At 33.4% G+C, this 25,052-nt stretch overlaps 1 protein-coding gene across 5 annotated transcripts in view; it reads left to right on the forward strand.

Moving 5' to 3' along the window:
• Nucleotides 1-7,839: 7,839 nt before the first annotated feature.
• TFPI (tissue factor pathway inhibitor) overlaps nucleotides 7,840-25,052 on the forward strand; it is an 87,374-nt gene continuing 70,161 nt past the window's right edge. For 2 of the 5 annotated variants that reach the window (XM_044669719.1, XM_044669718.1), the window contains exon 1: nucleotides 7,844-8,183. The gene's annotated coding sequence lies outside the window, so the exon portion shown is untranslated. Of the gene's footprint in view, nucleotides 8,184-25,052 lie in introns of all 5 variants that reach the window. The other 3 variants (XM_044669721.1, XM_044669720.1, XM_044669717.1) reach the window with 2 other exon arrangements.

Consider the following 25,052-nt stretch of genomic DNA (forward strand, 5'->3'; position numbering starts at 1 on the left):
GAAGGAAGGAAGGAAGGAAGGAAGGAAGGAAGGAAGGAAGGAAGGAAAAGAAATAAAGGAAGGAAGGAAGGCAAGAAGAAAGAAAGGAAGGATAAAAGGAAAAGAAAAAGAAAGAATGGGTAGTTTAAAGAATGTAATAGAAACAAAAACCAAAGTTTTTAAAGAAAATGATAATAATGAAATGACATTCCAAAACTTATGGAACATTGAAAAAACAATGATTAGAGGAAATGTATATATAAATAGGAATATATATATATAAATATATATTTCCTCTAATTGTTTTTTCTATATTCATATATATAAAATATATATTTTATATATATAAATGTGTTTATATCAATTAAATTGAGAAAGTGAGAAAAAACAGATCAATAAATTGAGTGTACAATTTTAAAATTAAGTATTTCCAATTAAATGCTAAATTGGAAATCCTAAAATCAAAAGTGAAATTAACACGACTGAATGTAAGAAAAGCATTAAATTAGAAATTAAAACTAAGAGATTGTTTAATGGAAAATCCAACAAAAAAGATAAACGATTGGTTAATATGATTTTTAAGAAATAGAGATGAAAACCAAATCACTAGCATCAAAAATGAAAAGGGTGAATTTGTTACTAATGAAGATAAAATCAAAGCAATTATTAGGAGTTATTTTGCCCAATTATATACCAACAAATTTAATAATTTAAGGGAAATAAATATAAATATATAAATATATAAATTTCTGAGAACAGTGCAAGAAATAGAATATTTCAATAAATCTTTTTTTAGATAAGAAACTGACTTAAGAAAAAAAGTATTAGGCTTAGATGGATTTCGAAGTAGATTTTATAAAAACTTTAATATTCATTTAATTCCAATATCAAATAAATTATTAAAATAATTGGTAAAGAAGGAGTTCTACCAAACTCCTTTTATGAAATAAATATGGTGCTAATACTTAAGCCAGGAAGAGCAAAAACAGGGAAGAAAAATTTAGGCCAATTTCATTAATGAATAAAGATGAAAAATTCTAAATAAAATATTGGACATGAGACTTCAGCAATATAACACAAAGATTACCATTATGACAAAACAGGATTTATACCAGTTATGCAAGAGTGGTTTAATATAAGGAAAACTCTTAACATAAGTAACTAAATCAACAGAAAGTTAACAAAAATCATATGATTATATCAACAAATATAGAAAAAGCTTTTGACAAAATACAATGCTCACTTCTATTAAAACACTTTAAAAACATAGGTATGAATATATTTTCCTTAGATTAATAAGAAATGCATGTTTAAAACCTTTTGTTAACATTATCTGTGATAGGAATGTATTAGAAACCTGTCTTATAAGATCAGGAGTAAGGCAAGGGGTGCCCATTGTATTGTACTAAAATGCTAGCAATTGTAATAAGAAAAGAAAAAAAGAAACCAAAGGTATGAGAATGGATCATGAGGTAATAAAACTATCTTTTTTTGCTGACTATATGACATGAAGATAAATAGATTAGATAGACAGACAGAAATAAATAGATGGATATGTACATATATGTGTAGATAAATATAATCCAAATAATCAATTAAAATAATTGAAATTATTAATAATTTAGAATAGTAGCAGGATATGAAAAACCACCATAAATCTTTAGTATTTCTATATAATACTACCAATGTCCTACAAAAAGAGATAGAAAGACATTACCCATTCAAATTAACCATTAATATAATGAAATATTCAGGAGTGTATATGTTTCTAATAGCATACTACTGTGTCAGAAGAAATGACAATGATGATCACCGCCCCCTCAAGAAAAAAAAACATCTGGAAAGACTTATATGAAGTGATACAAAGTGAAGTGGGAAGAATATTGTACATAGTAACAACAATAATACATAACAAACAAATCTGAATGACTTAACACTTATCAACAAAGCAAGGATCAAAGACAATTCCTAGAGACCTGTGATTTAAAAAGTATGTATACCACTATAGAAATAACAGATGGAGTCCAAATGCATATTTAAACTTATCTTTCTTCACTTTATTTCTTCTAAGAATTTTTCTCTTGTGTAAGCAATTTGTATCTTATTTTACAATATGATGAACAGGGAAACATTTATTATACAATAATATGTGTACAACACATATCATATTATTTGCCTTGTTGGGAAGGAATGGAAGGGTAGGGGGAAAAGAATGAGATGTATTTTTGGATATAGCTAATATGACAATTTGTTTCTCTTGGGTAATCCTATTTATTATAATCTGTTACATATTTATAACAATAAGTATTACATTATTGTCAAATTTATATTTTATATTGTTTTATATACATATGTATCAAAATAATGTTAACAATGCAATACTTGTAACAGAAAACTTTATTCTAGATATTTTCAGCATTATTTCCTACTATATTTCTACATTTTATGATATTTATGATATTTTTAAGTATAGTATTTAAAAATTAATATTGTCACGGTGTTAAGGGTACATATTTCTCAACTCCATACAGAAAACAGTGAAGGATATTAATGTGCTACTCATCTATCAATTATTAATTTAAAATATAAGAAAACATTAAAACATGTTCTTATTGAAATGAAACATACATTTTAAAATTAATATCATTAACAGAAAAGTTTCTAAGAAACTATACAATGAAGTTTCTCAGGATTTCTTCTTTTAGAGGTCCATTTGTTTCCCAAAAATCCAAATCTGTTCCTGAATGACAAGTTGAATTTTCAAAAAAGAAACTAATACCATTATTTACCATTTGTTAGTATTATATGTTCCTAAAAGGTACTTATCATTTTATCTTTATGAATATTACAAATATTTTTACTTGCTTGTTTAATTTTTCCAATGATTTTATAGATAAAAACATTTAGGCTAAGGGAGGCTAATGATTTCCCAAGTATTTTTATAATATGTTAGTGACACAGGTAGGGCTTGAACTTATCACCATCAGTCTTAAAAAGTCTAGAGTGTCCATTATTTCACTCTATAAATATTTCATTTTCTCATTTAAAAAATATCTTCATGAAATTCACTAAATATACATTGAATAATTTTTAAATAGCATAAAATGTCCATAAAATGATATGTATATTATGGCCATAAAAAGGAGGAAGTTTTGTAGATTGTTCATTTTTTCATGTTTTAATAATATTATGAATGAGGGCAACTAGATTATGCAATGGTAAGAGATCCAAGCCTGAAGTCAGAAAGACCATACTTAAAAACCATCGTATCAGTTGTGTGATTCTGAGTGAGTCATTTAACTCTGTTTGCCTCAGTTTCTTCATCTGTAAAATGAGCTGAAGAAGGAAATGGCAAACCACTTCAGTATTTTTGCCAAGAAGGTCCTAAATAGGATCTAGCAAGATTGGATCCAACTAAAATCTAAAGACTATACAATGACAAAACAGGCTGAAAATACAACTTCAGTTTGGGATTAATCTCTTAGAGCACGTATATGTTCACTTATAAATGCAGGATTACTGAACTTTCTCTACCTGCTTAACTAAAGATTTTATTCTTGGCCAGAAATTGATTTTAGTTTTTTTACTGCTTTTATTTTTATCATGTGGTCAGGTGTAGTTATACAGGCCTATAATTCCTCCTGAGTCTGGTGGATACAAATCATCTAGTTTTAATAAGGTGATATTAGTTGGTAGGAAGGGAGTGGAAAGAGGGGAATCAAGCAGTCAACTGAAAAACTTATCACTTCAGATCAGAAAAAAATTGATCAGAATAAAGCTTCCATATTGATTAGCTTGGAATCAACCTATGAGTAGCCACTTTACTTCCATCCAGGGAAAGATAGAAAAACTCAATCACAAAAACAATAGTAAATAAATGAAAAAACAAACAAAAAACTTTCAGGAAGGATGTTCCCTGCATTCTGCTTTCTTTGCCTTCTCCCATGACTCATACTCATTCTCAGAAGAGTACAGAGGAGAGAATATAGGCTATGCTTATTTTGTCTAGCAGATTTCAGGATCAGAGTAGACCAGGAAGAGGGGATTAAGCAATAATGACCACAAAACTTCAGGATGAGGGAAAGGAGGGGCAGCTGGGTAGCTCAGTGGAGTGAGAGTCAGGCCTAGAGACAGGAGGTCCTAGGTTCAAACCCGGCCTCAGCCACTTCCCAGCTGTGTGACCCTGGGCAAGTCACTTGACCCCCATTGCCCACCCTTACCAATCTTCCACCTATGAGACAATACACCGAAGTACAAGGGTTTAAAAAAAAAAAAAGAAGAAGAAGGATGAGGGAAAGGCTTTGCTTAGCCACTACACAATACAACAAGCAACAGAGTCTGAGTAGTAATAGAAGTCAGTAGGGTGCAGCTGGGTGGTTCAGTGGATTGAGAGAGCCAGACCTAGAGAAAGGAGGTCCTAGGTTCAAATCTGACTTCCGACACTTCCCAGCTGTGTGATCCTGGGCAAGTCACTCAACCCCCATTGCCTAGCCCTTACTGCTCTTCAGCCTTGGAACTGATAAACAGTATTGATTCCTTCAGTAAGGGTTTAAAAAAAATAATAGAAGTCAGTAGCCTGATATCAGGCTTACCTCAGCTGACTTGAAAAATAAAGAAGTGGTGTAGGGATGCTCTGATCCTGATAAAAGGTACACAAGTTCTGGTCTGAAGTGATAATACTTTTAGAAAGTCTTTCTGAAAGGATTCATTAATCCAGATACTAGAAACAACAGCAACAACAACAAAAATTATAATATTACATTATAAATAGTATCTTTTCTAATATTATATTTTTTGCTTTGAATGAGATTATTCTGTAGAGGAGTCAAGAGGCTGCAGCAGAGTTCCAAAGAAGTCTTTGAAACAGAATAAGAAAACAAATTTAGAGAGGCTCTTAGTGGGATGTTTATTCATTTAGTAAGTGGTAAATTGAGAGTCAATGTAGTTCTAAGTTACAAGGCCAATTTCTCTGAGATTATTCTCTCAAATTTTGTCTATATAGCTTTTATTTTCTATCTCATATGAAAAGGATCACAACATTCAGCCTTTCAAGAGACTTAACTGTTTGATTTCATTTCAAGTGTCCATTTAGTTCCATTGTACTATACTATAAAGGTTTTTGTTTTTTTTTTAAATCTTGCTTCTTGTCTTCAAATGGATTATCTATCTCTTCAATATCTCTATTACCTGCACATTGAATGAAAGTGCCTTGTAAATCATCAAAAGATCATAGACTTACAACTGCAAGGAACTTTAGAAAATGCCACATTTTACAGATAAGGAATTAAGTTCTTCACAGTTTAGAGGTAGAAATACACAAACTAGGATAGACTCTCTTTCCAATGAGCCACTTGGCTGCCCTTTTTCTTACCCCTTTTTCAAACCTTGGACAACACTCATCTCTCTTTAGTCTCCTGTTTTCCATGATTTTTCAAAGATTATTGATAGATTTTCCACCCTTTTATCAAAATTAATAAATTCTTTTAGAACCTGAGTTATGATTAACACTAGACTAGAGCTGCGTTAGCAAACCTTTGGCATGTGTTCTGGAGCATGCCAGAGGAGACTGCTCTATAGATATGCTCTGCACCCACTCTAGAGTATATTTCTCACATCACCTGCCCCTCTGCCCAGAAGCCCAATGGGAACACTTTCTCCCTCCCCTGTCTGGGGTAAGGGAGTAGTTCACATGGGTGTGAGGGTTATAGTTTGGGCACAAGTCTCTAAAAGGTTTGCAATGACTGGAGAGTCTTAGGCTCCTTTAAAATAACTAAGCTCCTGGAGTTTCAACTAGGACTATGTTAAACACTCCTTTAGACAAAGTTAATTATTAAATTTCCACTATGATCATTTAAACCTCAGGAATAAGCAGTCACTACAAATCAGGGCTAGATTTATTGCTTTATTGGCTTCTAGACTTAAAGTGTTAATAATGAAGAATTCACTAAAACTGTATATGTATATATATACACATATATATTTTAAATATACATACATATATTCATATGCTTTCCACATATGTATACAAATATATCCATATATATACACACACATATATATATATATATTCTTCAGAATAATAGTTATCAAACCTTTACCAATAGACCTCTGAATTACTTTGTAAACTTCGCTTTAGCTCAAGAGGAGCACAATAAAAGGCTCAGGAAATGAAGTTGTCTCCAAATTGGAGGCTGACCATTATCATAATAAAAACTGGCATTTATATAGCACTTTGAGGCTTGTAAAGTACTTTTTATTCATTATCTCAGCCTCATAACATCCCTGATTTCAATTCTTTCTTGACCAGATATCCAGTGAACTTGACAGTTAGGACTGATAACAGGGATCTCAATTGCCAGGAATGGCATCTAGAATGTAGAAATAGGGCTGCTATCCTTAAATTCTTAGTGACTTCAATCAAAAATGATTCCAGTATTACACAACCAATGGATGAGAGTTGTTTTTTCCCCTAGTAATGGAACCATGAAATAATTAAGGGGCAGGATGGACAAATTTAAGGGATTAGAGGTAGGAAACGATGTAGTTCTTGTTATTTAAAATGATTGTGATTCTTCCTCAGAGATATTTCAGAAATGGGTTCATGTGAGGCAGTAGAAAGCACAATAGATTTCTAGTCAAACATTCTAGGTTCAAATTCTTGTTATGCTGTGTATCCCCTGTGTAACTCTTGCCAGTCAATCAGCCAATAAGTATTTATTCTGTCTAGTGGATGCCAGGCACTATGCTAAGTACTGGCAATACAAGTAGAAAGGATGAAACAATCCCTACTCATAAGGAGTTTACCTTCCACCTCAGAAAAGTCCAGGGTGATTATGGGGATCAAATAAGATAATGGATGTAAAGCACTTTGAAAACCTTCAAGCGCTGTATTAATCCCTCTTGTTATTGTGCATAATCTGCAATTCACATACCTCAGGTTTGAGGATTTTTGAAGTCTTCTATTACTCTCCTGCTGAACTCAAGCAATGGGCATATAACAATACTGGGTTATACTAGCAAATATTTAACAATGAGCATTCTGGGAGGAAAAATAACAAATCTATTTGCATTTGCTTTTAAATTTAATCTGCATTATTATATTTTCTAAAGTCTAGATAATCAACAAAATAACAAATTAAATACTGATTTGTAGGTTTTCAGGTATCTGCAATATAAAAGTTCACACCCAAAATTTGAAAATTTAATAACAGTTTTTCACAAACTGGTTAGAGATGACTCCAGCACACCCATGGGAGAGAAAAAAATGTCTCTAATTCTCAATTTCTTTATCTGTAAAGTTATATACCAGGTGGCTGTTCCTTTCCTTCTAGTTTTAAATCTATGTCTCTCTTGAGGGGAGGAGATAGGAGTAGTTTTAGAAAGATGAGCAAAAGAAAACTGAGAAAAATGATATTTAAAAACTATTAGCAATTCATCTATAATATGTGTCTAACACTTATTAACTATATTACTATAGTAAGTCACAATTTAATGAGCCTTGGTTTCCTCTGTAAAGTGGGAATTCATACACATTTCTCACAGGGTTATAGGAAAATAAAATATAACAATGTAAATAAACTGCTTTGCGAATTTTAAAAGCGATATATGAATATGAACTGCTATTGTTGTCAAGTAAGAATAAAAAGTCACTAGAACTATGGGAAATGCCTCCCTCCCACCCTTCCTCCCGGGTCATCGAGGAAACCAAAAAACTCACAGGAATGTTCAGAAGCCCCCATTTAAAAATGGTACAAAATGAAATCTGACTACAAGCTGCTTTCCTGTCCCGTTTCCTCCATGCTAGAAAGGAGGCCTTTGAAAGTTTGGCAAAACAAATTAGCCTAAAATGCAGGCAGGGTTAGAATGAGCTAAACAGGAAGCTCTGCTATTCCCCACTGTTGGTGATCACTTTGAAACGAACTGAGCAACCTCTCTTTGCTCCAATAGACGGAAGCTACTTCTGGCTGTATAATCTCCAAGTTCTTACCTCTCCCTTTCACTCAGCTCACAAGATCAAATTGCATTTCTTTTATGATTTTCTATTCCTTTAGCTCCCTGATCTGGTGAAGAAAAGAAAGAAAAGAAAAGTAGGAGATAAATCTTCTCTGCTATGGCTGGAGGGCTAAACTAACCTCAGCCCCGTTTTGAAAAAAAAAAAAAAAAAACACAAACCTTTCCAAGAACTTTCTACAGGAACTTTGCTGGTGAGTACTTGGTAATGATCTTTCCTGTTTATGAGAAATTTTGTAGTGGTTTTGTTTTGTTCTTTTAAGGCAAGTGGTGAGGGAGAGAGAATGAGAGACAGAGAGAGGGAGAGGACAATGTGTATTCTGGAATAAAAACTGATTCCTCTTTAGATCAAAATAAACAGACATTCAAATGTAAAATCTAGTTCTAGAGCACCTGAAAATTTGGTTTTCCAGTCTTACAGACTTTGAGAATGTGCCTTTACTCTGGATCTTTTATGTTCATATGACCATAAGAAAATGGTTGCCTGTTTTCAAGAATAACATTTGACAAAGAAAAAGTGTAGGAATTGTGAGATTATTAATGAATAATGGTGTTTTGTTTGTTTCTAAAGACTAGTGCTTCCCTTTAATGACTCTCAGTACTGTGGAAGGAAAAATGATATTCTTTGTTGGTTTTTGGAGTCTTGTGTGAAGGTGAAAATGCTTATTGCAATACTTTTCATCTTGTTCAAATGGATCTAGCATCATTTCAAAATTTAGTGAAATGAAATGGTTTGGGAAAGTATAAACAAAGATTTCTAGGGTTACTTGTTAACCTTTCCAGAGATCAAGTCATCTTCATTCTGTTAATGAGACAATGATAAAGATTATTCAGGCCTTAACTTTTCAGGCTTAAAGCAGACCAATAGAGAACAAAGTGGAATAATTAAAATGAATAATCAGAGTAAGGAAAACTTGGGTTCCAATCTTGCCTCTAACTCATACTAGCTGTGGACAATAGACATGTCACTGAATCAGTGCCCCAGTCAGCCCTCTAAGGCTGCAAATGATAGAGGAATTGCAGATCTACATTTTATGAGAGATTATTCACTCTGAAAGTCCTTCTCAATAATGAAATCATGGATCTGGATTGTTTTAAGGGAACAAATATGATTTACATGAGCTCTTTAGTTTCACATGACACAATATGAAACCATTTTGAGTGATGTGAGTTAAGGATAGCCTAACATAAATTCATGTAGAACGGTATATTATAGTAGCAAAAAAAAAAAAAAGACCATATTTCATAACCACACTGAACTAAATTGTTTTCTGTTTTTGACCAAGCATGCTAAATGGTAGGAGTGGGAAGAGCACAAAAAAGGGCAAAGAACCAATATAGTGTGGGGAAAAGAAAAGAAAAAGAATAAGAAATGATAAGCAACAGACTCAATATGACTCAGTGCTCTGGAAATTTGTCACAAAATGACTTTGGATAATAGAGTATGATAGGAACCTAAGCCCTCCTTCCTGAGAGTCTAAAGGGGGAGCCAAGGCAGGAAATAGACTAGCCAGATAGTCATATTTCTAGTAGAAGTACTCTGTGTTTATGTCACAAAAGAATGCAAAGATCAGGACACCTTTGAAAATAATACTGTGGTTTTCACTAATGAAACATTCTGTTTCTATGAATCTTTTAACTCAAACAGTAGAATAAATGTTTATTTTATTGTGTAGTCATCTGATTTTAGCTAAGCTTAAAATAAAAATTCAATATAATTGAAGGAAATTGGGAAAAGTGGAGGAAAATATTATCTTTTAGGGTCCATTAGGTAAGACAGAATATTAATATAGTTCATATTATGGATGTAAATGGAAACAAGAAACTTGTCATATCATATAATGGGTAAGCATTTGTTACTGTCTCATTACTATTATGTGATTTTGTAAAAATACAATTGCATTGTGCATAATAAACAGAAAATATAAAAAAGATAAAACAGGATATCAGATTAACGAGAAGAGAGATAAACCTATTGTATTTTACCTCAAAAATCTGTATTAAATCTTCATGAAAATTTAATAACTGATTCGATGAATACTAGGTGTTTGGAAACAACTGAAGTTACTTTATCTCTGATGTATAATTTCTGTTTTGGAGAAGTTTGAGAGATCATTGGGATTGGAGAAAACTTCTATTCTGCTATCTTTTTTCTTACATTACCCTGAAATAATATTTGTACAGTACTTAGCAATGTGCCTGGCATACAGTAGGTACTAAATAAAAACTTGTTTCCTTCATAATAGTATAGGAAGACAACATACTAGTTACTGGGGCTTGGAGAGATCAAGGAAGTCTTTGTGTAGAAGGTGAGACTCGATCTGAGTCTTGCAGAAAATCAAACATTCCAAGGTCCAAAGGGTGAAGAACTGAATTCTAGGTGTACTGAAGAGCAAATGTAAATGTGCCAGGGGATAGATCTCTATGCGAACAGTGGAATAATATTCCAGTATGGCTTAATCACACAGTGTATGGAAAAGAGTTAGCCTCGAAAGTCCTTGAAGGGGACTTCTTTGGATATTCTCTTGCTTATTCATTTACAATCCATTCAGGCAATTTCATTGTTGTTGTTCAGGTGTTTAAGTCATGTCTGATTTTTTGTGACCCCATTTAGGGTTTTCTTGGCAGACATACTGGAGTGGTTTGCCTTTTCTTTCTCCAGCTCACTTTATTGAGGAGGAAATGGGCCAAACAGGGTTAAATGATTTGTCCAAGGTTGCATAGCTAGTAAGTGTCTGAGGCCAGACTTAAGATGAGTCTTCCTGACTACATACCCATCCACTGACTACAACACTATCCACTGCACCACCTCTCTGCCCCAGTCATTTTAGAAGTCTCTTAATCTTAAATTTCTGATATGTTGTGGTTACTAGTGCAATGTTTTATTATCCTTTGTTAGTTTTCATTCTTCCTACATGACTGCTCTATCTCCATTTCCAGTTACTCAAGTTATTTATTTATTGTGTAACAGATTAGGAAACTAAGTCCCAGATGTTTTGAATTATGTGCCAAATATCAGATAGCCACTCAGTAGCAGAGTTTGAATTAGAATTCATATCACCCTACTCAAACTGCTTTAATATTTTTACAATAGCACAATATTTTTAAAAAGATTTTATTTTATCATTAAAGTACAATAAAGTTTACAAAAACACCTTGGCATAGAAGATGCAGTAATGATCTTGGAGAAAGACCAAGGTTCAGTTGTGACTTTTGACACTGAATAGATAAGTTGTCCTTTTTGGCAGTCTGCCTTGGTGAATAAAGCACTGGAGCTGGAGTCCGGAAAACCTGAATAGACATCCCTCATTAGACACTTATTGCCCAGAAGAACTGAGGAGAGGCACTTAATGTCTTTATTCTTAATCTTCTTATCCATAAAAAGGGGGATAATAATAGCACTTACCTCACTGGATTGTTATGATCATAAAATGAGATTTTATACACACATATCATCATAATAACCTTAAGATTGTTGGCTTGAGTAGTGGTATTTTAATCCAGATTCTTCTCTTTTGCCCTATAAAGACTTTTGTGCCTTTGGGAATATAACTTGGAATGTGCCTTTTTAGGACAATCCATTCAGCAACATCTTCAAAACTGTTTTCTCTCTGAGCCCATTGTAGAAATGATAAAATTTCTCCTGAATTTTACTATCTGTAGTTTTCAATATTTTTGTCATAGGGAGCTTGGAACACCTATCAAAATCCTTGTAACCACATAGCAACTCCACCATTTTCTACATTATTCTCCACATATTTGAAAAAAAGTGGGGGTTTATTCTTGCTGGGAAACCTTCCTTGCCATTGCATTCTGCATTTAATCCAACAACTCTGTTATTCTCCCCTACTGCTATCCTGAATTCCTGATTGTTTTTCTAGGCCCCAAAACCAGCTCAGTTGGAGATCAACTTTGGGAAGTACTTTAAAGTAATGTAATCTTTATTGAAAAGACAGAGAAATCCTTGATTGTTATCTTCCCTTCCCTTCTCTTCCTTTGATCCAAAAGATTGCATTAAGGCATTGCCAATGCCTTCTATTTTTTTCTGTTATATTATGGCCTTTAAATGTTGAAGCATCTTTCATTGAGTGGGTAACAGTTTTTGCCAAATAAAATGTTTCTATATAGAAATATACTGGAATATGTCTTTCCCCACATAACCTCCATATTTACAATACCATTATAGCAAAAACAGAAACATAGGGGGTAGCTGGGTGGCTCAATGGATTGAGAGCCAAACACAGCTACAGGAGGTCCTACGTTCAAATGATCTCATACACTTCCTAGCTGTGTGACCCTGGGCAAGTCACTTAATCCCAAATGTCTATCCCTTACCACTTTTCTGCCTTGGAATCAATACACAGTATTTAAGCAAAGATGGAAGGTAAGGGTTTAAAAAAAAAAAAGAAAAAAATGAAACAACAGATTTTTCTTGTATTTGGGGATTTAAATGCTAGGTCAGATGAAGTGAAATAAGTGAGTCAAGTGGAGTAGAACTTTATATATAAACATTTAATGAATGCCTGTTGAATTGAGTTAAGGTGAGAATGAACTTTCACAATGAGTTAAGACCAAAACCAATGTTCCAACTAGGAGAAGATGCGTGTGTATGTGCATATTCAGAAAAGACACTTCCACATCTGCTCCCTCATGTCTCACTGTGAAACATGAAGTAGATAGAACTGCAGTACATGAGAAAAGCTTGTGGTGACATTTTTATGGCAGCTTCAGCCAAGCTCCACCTAAGGTAGAGAATGGGGACCAAAACTGCCCCAAGTTCCTGATGAAAGAGATTCATAAAACAATGAATTACAAAACTTCATATCTGAAAGGGACCTCCAAAGCCAACATTTCCAATCCACATATAATCATGTATTTCCCCAAAATGTACTCAACAAATGGCCATTCTTATTTTTCTTTCAAGCCCTTCTTTTTTCTTTTTTTTAAACATTTATTAATATTTATTTTTTTTGAAAAGTTAACATGGTTACATAATTCATGCTCTTACTTTCCCCTTCAACCCCCTGAATTCCTCCCCACTCCATGGCAGATGTGTATTTCCACTGGTTTTAACATGTGTCATTGATCAAGACCTATTTCCAAATTGTTGATAGTTGCATTGGTGTGGTAGTTTCAAGTCTACATCCCCAATCATGTCCGCCTCAACCCATGTGTTCAAGCAGTTGTTTTTCTTCTGTAGTTCTTCCACTCCTGTAGTTCTTCCTCTGAATGTGGGTAGTAGTTCCACTCCTGTAGTTCTTCCTCTGAATGTGGGTAGCGTTCTTTTCCATTAGTCCCTCAGAATTGTCCTGTGTCATTGCATTGCTGCTAGTACAGAAGTCCATTACATTCTATTTTACCGCAGTGTATTGGTCTCTGTGTACAATGTTCTTCTGGCTCTGCTCCTTTCACTCTGCATCAAGTCCTGGAGGTCATTCCAATTCACATGGAATCCCTCCAGTTTATTATTCTTTTGAGCACAATAGTATTCCATCACCAGCCTATATCACAATTTGTTCAGCCATTCCCCAATTGAAGGACATACCCTCATTTTCCAGTTTTTTGTCACCACAAAAAGCACAGCTATAAATATTTTCTTACAAGTCTGTTTATCTATGATCTCTTTGGGGTACAAAGCCAACAATAGTATGGCTGGATCAAAGGGCAGGCATTCTTTTATAGCCCTTTGAGCATAGTTCCAAATTGCAAGCCAGAATGGTTGGAACAATTCACAACTCCACCAGCAATGCATTGAAGTCCCAATTTTGTCACATCCCCTCCAGCATTCATTACTCTCCCCTTCTTTCATTTTAGCCAATCTGCTAGGTGTGAGGTGATATCTCAGAGTTGTTTTGATTTGCATTTCTCTAATTATTAGAGATTTAGAACACTTTCTCATGTGCTTATTGATACTTTTTATTTCTTTATCTGAAAATTGCATATTCATGTCTCTTGCTCATTTATCAATTGGGGAATGGCTTGATTTTTTATACAATTGGTTTAACTCCTTGAACATCTGAGTAATTAGACCCGTCAGAGTTTTTAGTTATGAAGATTTTTTCCCAATTTGTTGTTTCCCTTCTGATTTTGGCTACATTGTTTTTGTTTGTACAAAAGCTTTTTAGTTTGATATAATTAGAAGCATTTCCAATAAGATCAGGAGTGAAACAAGGATGCTCATTATCTCCTCTATTATTTAACATTGTACTAGAAACATTAGCAATAGCAATTAGAGAAGAAAAAGAAATTGAAGGTATCAAAATAGGCAATTAGGAGACTAAGCTATCACTCTTTGCAGATGATATGATGGTCTACTTAAAAAATCCTAGAGAATCAACTAAGAAGCTGGTAGAAATAATCAACTACTTTAGCAAAGTTGCAGGATACAAAATAAATGCACATAAATCATCAGCATTTCTACATATTTCCAACACATCACAGCAGCAAGAGGTAGAAAGAAAAACACCATTTAAAATCATCCTAGACAATATAAAATACTTAGGAATCTGTCTACCAAAACAAACACAGCAATTATATGAAAACAACTACAAAACACTTTCTAAACAATTAAACTAGATCTAAACAATTGGAAAAATATTGATTGCTCATGGGTAGGATGAGCTAACATAATAAAAATGATCATTCTACCCAAATTAATTTACCTATTTAGTGCCATACCTATCAAGCTACCAAAAAACTTTTTACTGAATTAGGAAAAACTATAACAAATTTCATTTGGAATAACAAAAGATCAAGTATATCAAGGGAAATAATGAAAAAAAAATGTGAAGGAAGGGGGCCTAGCAGTACCAGATATTAAACTGTACTATAAAGCAGCGGTCATCAAAGCGGTATGGTACTGGCTAAGAGACAGAGAGGAGGATCAGTGGAATAGACTTGGGGTAAGTGACATCAGCAAAACAGTGTATGATAAACCCAAAAAGCCCAACTTTGGGGACAAAAATCCACTATTTGACAAAAACTACTGGGAAATTTGGAAAACTATGGAGAGAATAGGTTTAGATCAACATCTCACACCCTACACCAAGATAAATTCAGAATGGGTGAATGACTTGAATATAAAGAGGGAAACTATAAATAAGTTAAGTGAACATAGAGTAGTTTACTTGTCAGATCTCTGGGAAAGGAAAGATTTTAAAACCAAGCAAGAGTTAGAGAAAATTATAAAATGTAAAATAAATGATTTTTATTATATCAAGCCCTTTTTAAAAGAGGAAACTGCTACTTTTTTGAGATGGCCTGCTCCATTTTAATAGTTCCAATTGCTAAAAAATCTTAAGCATCCCAAAAGTATGTTTGTCACCTTACAACCTCACCCAAAGCTTCCTATTCTGTCCTCTCAGAGCAAGCAGTACAAATCTAGACCTCACTACACATGACATTCCTAGAAACATAAAAGGCATTTATTGGGTGCCCCCTAAATCTTCTCTTCTCCAACCTAAATACCCCTCAGTAATCATACATGTCATGTAGTTATTTTCACCATTGTGCTTGACATCTTCTGGATGTTCTCCAGCTTTTGTGGGGTTCACTAAAATTCAGTGCTTAAAACTAAACATTATGCTCCTGACCATTGACAAATATGGTGGAAGTATGTTCTTTTTTATTATGGGCATTCTGCCTTCCTTAAGGAAGCCTAGGAGACCGTTTGATTGAAATTGGATGTTTTGGGAGACAGAGTTGAAATATAAAAAGTTTTAAGAGATTTAGAGACTCCAAAGTATTTTGTCATTCAACTGAGAGACCATTTGGGAAAGGCTGATTTGCTTTGCAATGAACTTCAAAGCAGAGAAACAAACAGTTGTATGATGCTTGAGTTGGATAACATGAAACTCAACAATAGTCCTGCTGCACAATATTAATGCCTCTGGAAAATACAATAGAGAGATACTTCATACCACATGCTTGTGAGTCTAAGTACTCTACAAAAGGGTTCCAGTGAGTGGACTGTGTCCTACAAATACTATGAAGCACATCTCCTAACAAGAAGGGTATGCCACATGAACAGATGAAGAATATACAGGAGAACTGAGGAAATGAGACCCAGGGTGACTAAATTTCTATTTCAGTTTGACACTACTGCTCTAGAGCACCAAGGGATTGAATGATTATGAAAGTCACACCACCAGTATATGTGCAAGGTGGGACTGAAAACAGGAACTGTTCTTTACTTTTCCTTTTATTCCTAGCACTTAAGGCATAGTGCCATTTATATAAAAGGTACTTGATGAATACCAGATGAATGAGTGACTTCCTGGCTCAGAGTCTGGCTCTCTACTACATCCAAGCCATCTTTTTCTATCAGGGATGAAAAATTAGTTCCATATTTCTAAAGTAGAAAAAAATATTACTTATTAAGCAGACTGTTCTGAAAAGCTTCCCAAATTAGCACCTCACTGTATATACTTACAAAACTATGGTGTTTTGTGAAAGGTCTAAGATTGCACTCCCTGACAGTATGCTATCCCAGTACCCTTATAATTCTTCTTTCCCTCCTCTAGTACTAGTAGTCAAGGATACTGGAAGAAATTTTTTTAATAAAGACTCTTTTAAAAACAGTAGTGAAAAAAGTGGCACAAACACACAAACTGATATGGAAAGAAGTATTGAAATGTTCAAATCAGAATGACAAACCATATAAATATCCTTGGTACATGGCTTTGAAGAAGGTGGCTTCTCCCTTACATATAGGTAAGGGAAATTAGTTCCTTTATTTATGATCTTCCATTCTTATTTCTTTAAAAGAAGTCTATCATAGGAGAGACTCTAGGCAATTACACCACTATTATCAATCATTCAAGAAATATTTATTAAGCAACTACTGCATGCTAGGCACTGTACTACTTTGTGGGGATACAATAAAAATTTAAAACAACTTCAATCTCAAATAATCACTCCAAAAACATTTATTAAGTATTTACTATGTGGCAGCCACTATGCCACTTTCTGGTGATAAAAAAGAGACAAATGACAGTACCTGTCCTCAATGAGCAAACAATCTAGTCGAATATGGCTTATTACATCTTTGCCTTGCTTCCTTGCCTCCATTTTTATCCTTGTTAGTAGAATTCACCATCCTAGTTCCTAGGAACTATTTTCTTCATAAAAATAGGGAGTTTGACTTAATGATCTCTAAAGTATATTTCATTTAAAGAATCCTATGATCTAATAGATCTAAATGTATGTTAGTTGCTTCAGATGTTTGTTTTAGTTTCCTTACTACCTTTCCAAGACACACAGTAGTCTCTAATAAAACGAAATAAATAGTAGTAACTTCATTTGCTATATAGCAATTCTTTCTGCTGAGGTAGAATTGTAGGTAAATGAAGAGATAGAAAAAGTGTTTAAAATATTCATCATTTTAAATTCTCTCATTTTATAGATGAAATGTAGACCTTGAGAGAGTAAATGATAATATCACACAGGTTGCAAGTATCTGAGATGATTCAAACCCAGGTCTTCTAGAAGAAAAACTCTATGTTTGGGCCTTCTCCCTTATTAAAAGAAGAAAAGCTCAGGAAAAGAATTATTTAGGGGAAAATGTAAAGGGACAGGGACAGAAAAGAAATAGGGGATGATATAATAACTTGTGAATGACTAGGTAATAGGAGGGGTGAGTTTCACTTTAATGAAATTATAATAAAAGAGGATAATGAAGGTCATAGAGGACACAGTATCTACCTTTCTTCCTTCTCTCTCCACCCCACAGAGCTTTCTATATATAAGACAATGAGAGCTAATTTCAGAAATTGTATCACCAAAAGTATTAACATGAATCCATGATATCATAGCTTTTTAATGCAAATAATTTTGTGATATTAGCAGCTTGAAAGTCATTCTTGTCTGGGAAAACTTTATTAGTAAAATATTTTATATATTAGTAGAAATAGCACAATGGTAAGAATGCTATATTTGGAATGAAAAGGTCTGGTTTTGAATTCCAAGTATGTCTTTTACTAGTTGAGTGCCTTTGAGAAAGTCCATTCATCTCTCTGAGCTTCATTTCTCTCATTTTTAAAATGGGGGATCCTACTAGATAACCTTTTTTCCAAGATAAGAATATCAGAACAAGTAGATTCATTTCGCTGAGGCAATTCTACAGGAAATAGGGTAATCTTTTTGAAGATGATTCCTAAGTCTATATATCTAGCCTCATTCTGGCACTCAGTACTTTCTTCTTACATCAAGGATGAATTCAAACCCTTCTCTTTGACTTTTTAAAGCCCTTCATAATCCATATCCAACCTACCATTCTACATTTATTGCTCATTACTCTCTCTAATATTCTCTACATTCCAACCAAATGGGCCTAATATCAGTTTCCTTTATATGACATTCCAGCTCACATGTCTTTGGCACATATTAGATGCTTATTCAATGAATGAATGAAGGAATGAGAAAACGTAAGAAGTCATGTCAAGCAACTACCAAACTATATCCAGTATCTTTCTCTTTTTTTCACACAATAATTAATATCTACTCTCTTGAATTAAGGAATGAGTATTTACCCTCAACCCTGATAGAGAGAATGGCATTATTATAAGACATATTTACCCTACCAGAAAAGCATCTTGGAAACATGTAGTAGAAATAGAAAAATACCAATTAAATAGAAATTAGAAAATTCAGCTTCTAATTTTGGCTCTACCACTAACTTGTCTCTTTACATGTCATTTCACTTCTCTGAGCCTTAATTTCTTTGTCTGTTAAATGACTTTGTTGGACTAAATGATCTCAAAGGTTCTTTCCAGCTCTAACCTTCTAGGGACTTTTAGTACATTTCCAGAATATCACAACAAAACAGAGGACTCTCAGTTTCAGATCATGGGATGAACAATCCTAGACTTCATATGAAGTTTATTTCAGTTGTCATCAAATAAGTCTTCCTTTTTTCTTTTCCTATTTTTTTTATTTTGACATGTGACCAGATTCTGCAAGATAATTATAAAATTGTTCTAGAAAAACTGTGAGAAAGAGCACTTTAGACATGTTCTTCATTAGGTTGATCTCAGTAAAAGAGATATGGAAGAAATTTAGATATTAGAAAAATAAGAAGTCTTTTGGTATTAATGCAGTGTTTAGAAGAAGGTTTATGTCTATGATATTAATATTTAGTATTAATTTAAATTAATTTGAACTAAAGTAGAATAAAAGTTAGAGAAGAGTGAACAATACTTACATTTAAGTTATCTCTAAGGAGATGACTTTTAGATTTCTATATCTAACCTGACCTGTCTTTTACCATTCTTCACCTAGTGGCTTCTTTTAATTTTCTAGGGAAAATATACATTTCTCTGTTTGGATTTTAAAGCTTTACCATCTGGTTACAGTCTGCCTTTCTATTGATAATGTATATTATTTTTCATATGTTTTTGGACCAACCAAGTCAGCCTACTTGCTGTTCCTTCTACATAATACTCTATATCACATTCTCTCTATATTTCATTTACAGAGAGAAGGCCAGAGTCATCCTCTCTGTACCACTCCCTCCCCATGTTGTATTTTCCCCAAATCACCTTTCCAGATACCTCAGCCTGAATAAATGCCTAGATACCAATGTCCATTCTGTATTCTGGTTTTCCTTATTCAGTATATCTTCACATATATTCACAGTTAATATTGAGTCTGAATTTAGTCCAGCCCATAGGGATCTGGGGGTAGCTAGGTGGCAAAGTGGTTAGAGGACCAGGCTTGTAGTCAAGAAGATTCATTTTTCCTGAGTTCAAATGTGATTTCAGATATTTACCAGCTCTGTGACTCTGGGAAAGTCACTTAAACCCTGTTTACCTCTGTTTTTTCAACTGTAAAATAACTTGGAGAAGAAAACGGCACCACTACAATATCTTTGCCAAGAAAACTTCAAATGAGATCAGAAAGAGTAAGGCATGTTTAAAATAAGTGCTAGAAGATATCATAAAGATCAAAGGGTATAAACTTATTTCATAAATAAGAAAACTGAGGCCCATAAAATTTAAATTACTAGAATTATACACCTATTCCCTGAGGTAAAATTTGAACCTGGGTCTACATGTCTGAATCCAGTGACCTCTCTATCATGTTAAACTGTTCATTCATTTGCCCAAGGTCATGCAGTAACCAAGCTAAGATTCAAAATATGCTAGAAAAATGCTAGATTTTGTGTCAGAAGACTTGGTAGTTGTGTGGCCCTGGGGCAGTCTTCTCACTTTCTTGGCCTTTAGTTTCCCTAGCTGCAAAATGATTAGATCTAACTAAATGACTTCTTATATCCTTTGAGATTCTAAATCTATAATCTTCTGAACTTAGATTGTCTGACTCCCAATCATAGTTGTGGTCCACTGTACCATGTTTTCTAAATCCCATGGAACTAAAGGACATTCCCAATCTTCTAATTTTTATTTTTTATTATAATAACTTTTTATTTTTTACAGATTTCATATCATTATAATTTTGATATTAATTTCCTGACCTTTTTGTAATCTATGTCTTCTCTCTCCATCACACCTCCCCCCTCCCAAAGAAGGCAGGTAATATATATTATCATATAATACATATTTCTGTGTTCTCCATGTTATAAAAGATGACACATATTGCTTACACTAGAGAAAAATACAGGGATAAAATAAAGAATCATATGTTTCAATTTATATTCATGCTCCATCTGTTCCTTCTATGGCAGAGTATGTTGTTTTTGTTTTCTTTTGTTTATCATTCGTCTCTGGAAGTTGTCTTGGGTCCTTGCCTTATTGGTAATAATTAAGTCCTTCACAGTTGATCATCATACATTATTGCAGTTATTGTATACAATATTCTCCTTGTTCTATTCATTTTACTTTGCATCATTTTTAAAAAATCTTTCCAGGGTTATTATTTTTTCATGATTATTTTGTTTTTTCATTTCTTATGACACAAGAGTATTACATTACAAGCATATAGCACACATTCCTGAATTGATAGATATCCCTTCAGTTTCCAGTTCTTTCTTGCCACAAAAAAAAAGAGCTGTTATTAATATTCCGGTAAAGATAGGTTCTTTTTATTTATCATCTTTGGGATACAGACCTAGTAGTGATATTACTAGGTCAGAGAGTATGCGTAGTTTTATGGCCCTTTTGGTATAGTTCCAGTTTGCTCTTCAGATTGGTTGTCTCAGTTCCTAGTCAACCAGCAGTGTAAGAATGTCCCAATTTTTCCACATGCCCTCTAATATTTATTTTTTTCCATCCTTGTCATGTTAGTCAGTCTGATTGGTGTGAATTGGTACTTCAAAGATTTGTCTGGCATTTCTTTAATCAATAGCGATTTGGAGAATTTTTATGATTAAAGATAGTTTTAATTTCTTAATCTTATAATTGTCTGTTCATATCCTTTGATCATTTGTCAATGGAGAAGTGTTTTGTATTTTCATAAATTTGACTCAATTTTCTATGTATTTGTGAAATGAAGCCTTTGTAAGGAAGACTTGTTATAATTTTCCCCTCATTTTCTTGGCTGCCTTTTAATCTTGAATGCATTGCTTTTGTTTTTATAGAAACCTTTTATTTTAATGTAGTAAAAGTTATCTATTTTAAATCTCGTAAGGCTTTGTATGTCTTCTTTCCACCTAAATTCTTATGCATAGGTCTGGTAGGTAAACTATTTTGTTCTCCCTTAATTTTTTATTGATATCAACCTGTATTTCTTTTTTTTCTAAGTGTGAAATAATTTATTTGAATTATTTTAAATTAAACCAATTTCTTTGAAAAATGCATAGTCCAATTATATGTAACATTTTATTAAAATTAATGAAAGAAATTATTTAAAATGTCAAAATAAAAATGGTGAGAAGGGCAAACACATTGATTTGGAGAAGAAACTTAAGAAGAATAATGATGGAAATGATAGTTTGTGGCAAACACAGAATGATATAGAATAATTTGTATAATAAACACTGTTCTAAGCATAAAACAATTTGGGGGAAATAAATGCTTTTAGAAATAAGTTATTTTATAGTTAAATTTAGTGTATTTAATATTTATTATTTCTGCTTTTCTGAATTTGTTTGCATTGTCAGTCTTTGTGAATGTACCATATATTGCTGAAAAGAAAGTATATTCCTTTCTATCACTATTTACTTTTCTCCATATATCTATTAACTCTAATATATCTCTAAGATTTCTATATCTCTACATATCTCTAAGATTTCATTCACATCTCTTACTTTTTTCTTATTTATTTTTTGGTTTGATTTATCTAGATCTGATAGAGGAAGGTTGAGGTCTCCTACTTATATAGTTTTACAATCTATTTCCTCCTTAAGCTCTAATAGTTTCTCCTTTAAAAATCTGGATGCTCTACCATTTGGTGCATACATTTTGAGTACTGATATTTGTTCATTGTCTATACTGCCTTTTATCAGGATGTAATTACCTTCCTTATTTCTTTTTTTTTTTTTAAACCCTTACCTTCCATCTTGGAGTCAGGACTGTATATTGGCTCCAGGGCAGAAGAGTGGTAAGAGTAGGCAATGGGGGTCAAGTGACTTGCTCAGGGTCACACAGCTGGGAAGTGGCTGAGGCCAGATTTGAACCTAGGACCCCCCATCTCTAGGCTTGGCTCTCAATCCACTGAGCTACCCAGCTGCCCCTCCTTCCTTATTTATTTTAATCAGATCTATTTTTACTTTGGCTTTGTCAGATATCATGATTGTGATGCCTGCCTTCTTTTTCTCAGTTGATACCCAGTAAATTCTGCTCCAATTTCCCCTGTGTGCATGTCTTCCTATCTCATGTGTGTTTCCTGTAGACAACATATGGTAGTATTTTGTCAACCTTTATTTCTAAATCACGTATGCATTTTGACTTTACCTTGATATTTGGTGTAAAGTGTTGGTCTATGGCTAATTTATTTCATATTGTTTTCCAGTTTCCCCAAAATCTTTTGTCAAATAGTGAGTTCTTCTTCTAAAGCTTGGATTTTTGGGCTCATCAAACACTAGGTTACTATAGTCATTTCCACTGTGTATTTATGTGGCACTGAATAAGTAAGTTAATTTAGGAAAAAATATCATTTTGTTATTATTAGCTCACCAGTGATGGGCAAACTTTTTAAAGAGGGGGCCAAATGAAATTAAATGCTCATCTGTCAGTCTGTTTCTAAGGCAACTCTAGAAGTTCCATTGTATTGTATCCTACTCATTGTATTCATCAGATTAGGAGTAATGTCACCCCACCAGATAAAACATTTCAGGGGGCTGCATCTGGCCCTCAGGCTTTAGTTTGCCAATCACTGGCTTAGCCTATTCACGAGCAATTAGTATTTTTCTTTTTTCTTTCCATTTCATTTTTTAAAATTTTCTTTTAGAAAAATGTTCCAAGTTTACATGATTCATGTTCTTCTTTCCCCCCCAATCCCACCACCACCACCCACCCTGTAGCTGACACACAATTCCACTGGGTTTTACATGTGTCATTCATTGATCAAGATCTATTTCCATATTATTGATAGTTGCACTAGGTGGTCATTTAGAGTCTACATCCCAAATCATATCCCCATCAACCCATGTGTTCAAGCAGTTGTTTTTGTTCTGTGTTCCTACTCCCATAGTTATCAATTGTCTTGATCTGACTTTGTGTGAAAAGTGTTTTGTAGATGTGAGCATATAGCTCCTGGGTTTGTCTTGGAAGACTCCCAGGTATTTTATATTGTCTTCTCTTTCTATCTTTTACTATTGAACTTTACTGGTAACATGGAGTTTTTGTTGGTTTATTTTATAACCTGAAACTTTGCTACAGGTGTCAATTGTTTCAAATAGATTTTTAGATTAATCCTCTACAATTTTCTATGTGTATCAACATTTCATTTGCAAAGTGATAGTTTTATTTCTTCATTGTTTATTCTTTTATTTCTTCTTCTCTTGTTGTTATAGCTAGCATTTCTACTACAGTAATAAATATAATGATGATAATGGGCATCCTTGTTTCACTTCTGATCTTACTGGGAAGGGTCCTAGTTTATCTCTATTGCAGATATTTGCAAATGGTTTTAGATAGATACTATATAGCATTTTGAGGAATGTTCCATTCTTTTCAAATACTCTCTAGTGTTTTTAATAGGAATGGCTATTGTATTTTGTCTAAAGCTTTTTTTTTTAATCTGAGATAATCACGTGGTTTCTGTTGTTTTTTTATAGATTTGGTCAATGATATTGATATTTTTCCTAATATTGAACCATATCTGCATTCCTGGTATGAGACCTACCTAGTCATATTATATGATCCTTATGAAATATTTCTGTTATTAGCTTCTTTTAAGGTATTATTCTTTTTTATTTCATATTTCCTGACTATTCCCCAAAATGTCTAATCATATCCCCTTTTCTAGTTCTTCTTAAACTCAGGCATCCTCCTTTTATTTTGTCTCATCTTGTTCCATGCAATATGAAAGCATATAATACGAATGTAATCGTTATATTTTAGGAACTTACAGAACAAAGTAGGCATGCCATTGTATAATTAAAAATGATTCTAAGCATACTGATATACAATATAACAAAAGTGAGATAATATGAAGAACAAAATTCAATATATAAATGAATATTGAAAGCATTAATTCCTTTTTTTAAGTTTCTCATTTCTCAGTAGTTCAAATATATAAGGAAAGCCCATCAACTCACTTCCATATGTAGATTTGTATGCACAAAACCAAGCAATAGGATAAGAGAATGGAAATTTCATTCTTCCTCCTTTATAGGTTACTTAGTATATCAGAGGCAGAATGTGTAAGGGGTAAAAATAAAAGGTTGGACTAAATTATTTAAGAATGTGGTGACCAAGAGTTACTCAATTCCAAATGATTTTTTAGTGATTTACTTATAAAATAGAGGGAAAGAATGAACGTAGAAAAATGAGAAGAGGGCTGAGTAAGAGATGTAGATTAATGAGCTAGACTATGTGCTCAACCCCTGCCTTACTCTGGCAGGGCTCCAATAGCCCTAGCCAGAGGGCCTAAGGGTCACTTAATAAGGGTTTTAGCCTAGAGGTCTCCTACCGATGAGGGGAGACTCTGAGGCTAGTACCTCCAGG

The sequence above is a fragment of the Gracilinanus agilis genome, chromosome 3 (assembly GCF_016433145.1).
Source record: "Gracilinanus agilis isolate LMUSP501 chromosome 3, AgileGrace, whole genome shotgun sequence".
Lineage (NCBI taxonomy): Eukaryota > Metazoa > Chordata > Mammalia > Didelphimorphia > Didelphidae > Gracilinanus > Gracilinanus agilis.